The sequence below is a fragment of the Tupaia chinensis genome, unplaced genomic scaffold, assembly GCF_000334495.1.
Source record: "Tupaia chinensis unplaced genomic scaffold, TupChi_1.0 Scaffold000374_1, whole genome shotgun sequence".
Taxonomy (NCBI): Eukaryota; Metazoa; Chordata; class Mammalia; order Scandentia; family Tupaiidae; genus Tupaia; species Tupaia belangeri.
The window spans coordinates 1,545,580-1,550,852 of NW_006159872.1; the positions used below are offsets into that span (position 1 = coordinate 1,545,580).

At 47.5% G+C, this 5,273-nt stretch overlaps 1 non-coding gene across 1 annotated transcript; it reads left to right on the forward strand.

The window, feature by feature from the left end:
• Positions 1-3,547: 3,547 nt before the first annotated feature.
• Positions 3,548-3,730, forward strand: LOC114008715 (U2 spliceosomal RNA). Its single transcript, XR_003550225.1, has one exon. It is a non-coding gene; the product is annotated as a U2 spliceosomal RNA (small nuclear RNA).
• The last annotated feature ends 1,543 nt before the right edge of the window (positions 3,731-5,273 follow it).

A 5,273-nucleotide genomic window follows, 5' to 3' on the forward strand; every position in this document is an offset into this window, starting at 1 on the left:
ACGCCACCAGCCCCACCCCCCTTTTAATGGCTTACTCTAATAAAAATTTAAACAAGATGGATGATAATTGATTGAGAAACGTGGATAAAAATATAAATTTCGTAATAAAAGTATAAATTGAAGTCTAAAAGAATAGGATTTTATTTTTTTTTTTTGCAGAGGTTTTTGCTAGAGGGCATGTGCACTTGCCAGAAAGACAAAGAGAGATAGGGAACCAGCAGTTAGCATAATGGCTATGTCGCTGGACTCCCACGTGGTCGACCACAGTTCGCGTCCCGGACCCGGTGGCTTAAAACTCACGCTGGGTGCGTGTGCGTGCGTGCCCAAGATCCCGAGAGGAAAATGGAGGAGAAGGGATTGCGGTGTGACCATCCCCCGTGGGGGGTGATTTCCTGCTTTCTGTCTCTATGTCTCTCTCTGTCTGTCTGGCGAGCGCACGCGCCCTATAGCAAAAACCTCTCAAAAAAAAAAAATCTAAAAAACACACATTTCTTTCTTTTTAATTGCCAGAGGGCGTGTGAACTTGTCATAGGGAGAATTGGAAACAGAACAACTCTTGTTACCCCACTTCTCCACCCTGTCAGGACTTGGGACTTGCACACATGCGTTCCATTGTGGTTTCTAATCCTCTGGGCCAAATGGAATTGTGAGGGGCCACGAGGGATCCAGTCCTGCACCCAGCACTTGACCACTGCACTCCAGTACTACAGGAGCGATCCAACACTCATGTCTTTTTTTCTTTTTCTTTTTTCTCTTTCTTTCCTTTTTTTATTTTTTTATTTTTTCTATAGGGTGCATATGCTCCCTATAGCAATAAAGACAGAGAGAGAGGGAAAATGAGAAATCACTCCCAGGGGTGGGTAGTGGCCACACCACAATCCTTTCTCCTCCATTCTCTTCTTGAGATTTTGGGCACACACACAGAGGCACCCACCATAATTTTCAAACTGCTGGGTCTGGGACTCGAACTATGCAGTTGGTCATGTGGGATCCAGTCACCTTAACCTCCATGCCACCTACTGGTCCTCAACACTCATTTCTCTATCTCTCTCTTTCCTCTCGCTCTCTCTCTGTCTCTTAGGTTTTTGTCATAGAGCATTCGCCAGAGACAGAGCAAGACAGTGAGAGGGAAAGCAGGAAATCGCCCTTAAAGGGGGATGGCCATGCCACAATCCCTTCTCCTCCATTTGTCTCCTGGGATTTGGGGGCCCATACATAACCCACACATACGCAGGTGCACCCCGCATGATTTTCAAGCCATCGGGGCCAGTGCTTTAACTGCGATCAGCCATATGAGAGTCCAGCACCTTAACCACCACACTACTTGCTGGCCCCCATAAACCCTCATTTCTTGAGGGGAGACACTCCATCACACTTTTGTCTGTTTGCTTGATTGCTTTTGATAGACTGCCTGGGAAATGTTTAGGAAAGACCTCCCTCCTCCGACCCCTCAAAATAAAGCATCACCTTCCCCACTGGGGTAGAACAGGGCAGCTCCCGCAACTCACTGAAAAGTTTCCAGGAAGTATTGGGAGGGCCAGGAGGAGACAGGTCAGTGCCTCTCACCAGGGTCAGGATAGAGTCCTTGAAGACAGGACATTGACGCCCCAGAGGAGACTGTCCTGAAGCCCCAAACAGACCGTTTCTTTTGTGACACATAGAGGCACCCTTGCCTCCCCCAACTTGGCCTTAAGACACTTTTCAAAACAAAACTCTCCCCCACACAGTGGCAAAAACATGGGTGCAGCCTTCCCGACTTTGTTCTAAGAACAGAGATAAGAGGGAGAGGTCAGCTCCTCCCTGCAGCCGCAGAGCGCAGAGCGCCAGTGGTTGGTGCCTGCAGGAATCCCCCAGCTACTGCTCTCTCGGGGGTGGAGGCCACAGTCTAGGTCCTGGGCCTTTAGCGGGGCAATTCCCTCCCCTGTGCTCTGGGGTGGCAACTGCAGAGTACCCCAGCTGCCTCCCTGTCTCCGCTGATGTGCTGGTCTCTACTTCTCTTACAAAACCAAGGAAGAAATCAACAGTAACGCTGAGCCTCTCCCTCCTGGGGGAAGGATTTCTCTGTGTTCACTGTCGCAACCATTACTGCCCCTGTTCAGAGGGAAACCGAGCAAGGATCCCCTAATGTATTTTCTAGAGGGTTCCTGAAATATAAAGTTCATTTACATTATAATGGCCCAGAGTAAGGAGTAAGTCTTCAGACTTTGGTCATGATAATGACCAACATGGACCATGAGTGAGGGCCATTTGACCTCTAAAACTCTCACTTAAAGGAAAGAAGGTTTTCATTTCAATATGTGAGGTGTTCTATAGGCTGGAAACTGCTGGTTGTGAGCTCAAAGACTCCAGGCTGAACGGTTCCAGACACCTGAAGAGAAATTTGATTATCTAAGGCCTCACCAATCAAGAATGCCCATGAGATGATCACACCCTCCTGAACCAATCACTGAACTGATCATGAACCTGGGACCTCTGCCCCTAGTTTTGCCCTTAAAAACGCACGTGGGGAACATCTCGGGGAGACGGGTCTTTTCAGCACGAGCTGCCCGCTCTCCTTGCTTTGCGCTTTGCAGTAGGGCTGTACTTTCCTTCACCACACCGTGTGCCTCTGGTTTGGTTTCATAGCGCTTGGGCGAGCGGACCTGATTTGAATTCAGTAACAGGAGCAGAAATACCTGGATCACGGTCCCTGGAAATAGTGGCTCAGGACATGGCCGTCATTTCGTGCTCACTGGGAGGAAGAGCAACTCTATGAGGGTCTTTAAAATGCTCAAGGAAAATGCATATTATGGAAAAGCTGTACCCAGAGTTCAATTTCTTTTGAAATTGAAATAAATTCATAAGTTTTGTTTCTCCACGAATGCTTTGAAGTCCCCTCATTTGATGCAGTGTAGTGGCCCAATGACATGGTGGGGTTTTCTCCAGGGCACGTGGGGCTGGCTTTGATGAATGATACAACGGACCCGGAAGGAGGAGTGGGGGTTGGGGAAACAGCACTCAGCGTGGGGTCTGTTGAATGTGCGGTGCCGGAGGGTCAAGCAAGAGCTGTCCAGTGGAGAGCTGAATGCTAGGGTCTGGAACATACACAAGAAAGAAGTCCAAACTCATTTTACCCATGGGCTCGGACGAGGATGTTCAAGGAACCTGCCCAGACCACAGGAGCTCAGAGCCGAGGACGCTGGGCTGGGGGAAAAGAGCAGGAAGGAGATGCAAGGAGCCACCAGAACAGCAGAGCTTCAGCCAGGAGAAGGCGCTCTGAAAGAACAGCGGTCCAGAGCGGTCCGTGGACGGGGCCATTTACGTCTTCAAGCCTGGGTATAGCAGGGCCATGCATATTCGAACCTGGGAACACCAGAGCGGCCACGGATGTGAGATTTCTGGCTGAATATGTGGCGAGTAAAGGAAAATCAGTATAAGTGTCCCATTGCGTCCACACGAGTGTGCCGGAGGCAGAGGAAATGAGGCGAGGCGCCAGTGTCGGGGCTGTCACCACGAGCTGAATGTGGACCATAGGAGGGTGGTAAGGGCGAGGGCAGCAAGGCAGGGCATTGCTTCTCGCCTTTTGGCTAAGATCAAGTGTGGTATCTGTTTTTTTCAGATGACTATCTGGTATGTCCTCTGAGGACAATATATTAAGTGGGCTTTTGGAGCAGGGTGATGGAATAGGAGGCTACTCCATCAACTCCATGCACGTTTCTGGTGTAGTACTTCCAGGAATGGTGTGGCCTGCCTGGGGGAAGCAGCCAGTGAAAAGGCAGTAAGTTTGCAGTTGGTGCTTTATCTTCGGGTTCTAGCTTTTCTCTTGTGGCTCTTTCTTCTGAGTGTGTGTGTGTTTATAAAGAATTATTTGTTATTATTGTTAATATTATTTTTCAAATGAGTTTTGCCAGAGAAAGACAGAGAGAGAAGGGGGAGTGAGCAAAAGCAAGCCGTCAGGTCTGGGACTCAAACCATGGCCGGCCATGTGGGAATTCCAACACTTTAACCATCATGCCATCTTCTGTGTTTTGTTCAAGACAATGTAAGTCCAAGGTGTGGACGGTTCTAGTGGCTAAGTTTTCACAGCCAAGAGTTGGCTGCAATTGGACTCAAGGCAACTGTAGCCAAGTGCTATTTTTTTATGGGGGTTCATTTGCGTGTGTTTTATTTTATTTTGAGCCACTGGGTCAGAGACTCAAGCTGTGGGAGTCCAATGAACCATTACACCCTCTGCTGGTCCCAAGTAACCCGTCAGAACCAGGATAAACTGGCCAGAACCAGAATAAACTGGTTTATACCATAATGAAGCAGAAAAAACTGGAATAAACCAGCCGGAACTGGCATGAACATATTTTTTTCTTTTAATAATTATTTGATGGGGAGGATCAGCAGGTGGCATGGTGGTTAAGACACTCCCACATAGCCAACCACAGTTCAAGTCCCAGACCTGGTGGCTTACTTTCTATCTCTCTCTCTTTCTCTCAGTCTCATTCTGGTCAGATTAAAATAAAAAATAAAATGAATGAATGAATAAATGAAATTAAATAAATAATTCTTTACCAAAAAAAAAAAAAAGGAATTATTTACAGGGAAAAGCAGTTGGCATAACGGCTATGTTGCTGGACTCCCATGTAGTCGCCTGCAGTTCGAGTCCTGGACCAGGTGCCTTAAACTCATGCCGGGCCCGTGTCCATGTGTGGCCAAGATCCCGAGAGGAGAATGGAGAAGGGATTGTGCCATGACCATTCCCCTTGGGTGATTATTTTTCGCTTTCTGTCTCTGTCTTTCTGGCAAGTGCACACGCCCTATAGCAAAAACCTCTCAGAAAAAATATTTACTTAATTCCACTTGTTACTATTATTTTTTAATTTAACCAGAGAGAAAAAAGGGAAATCCAGCACCCATGAGTAACTGTACTCTAACAAGAAGTACAGAACACTACGGTCAGCTGACCCCACAAAGAATGAGATAATCAGTCACTCAGACTACCATGTAACTGTTTTGGAGAGCCCACTCCCTTAGACTGGTTCTGGTCAGTTTATTCTGGTTCAGGCCAGTTTATTGTGGTTCAGACTGGTTCTGGCCCGTTCAAAGCAATTTATTACAATTAAGACCACTTCAGATGGATCTATTCTGATTCAGGTTAGTTCCTGCTGGTTTCAAATGGCTTTATGTTGGTTCAGACCAGATTATTCCAGTTCAGAATGGTTGCGGCCAGTTCTGACAGGTTCTTCCTAACGGGATCTGATGTGTACAGACTAGTTTGATGGGTTCAGACCGTTCCAAACAGCCAG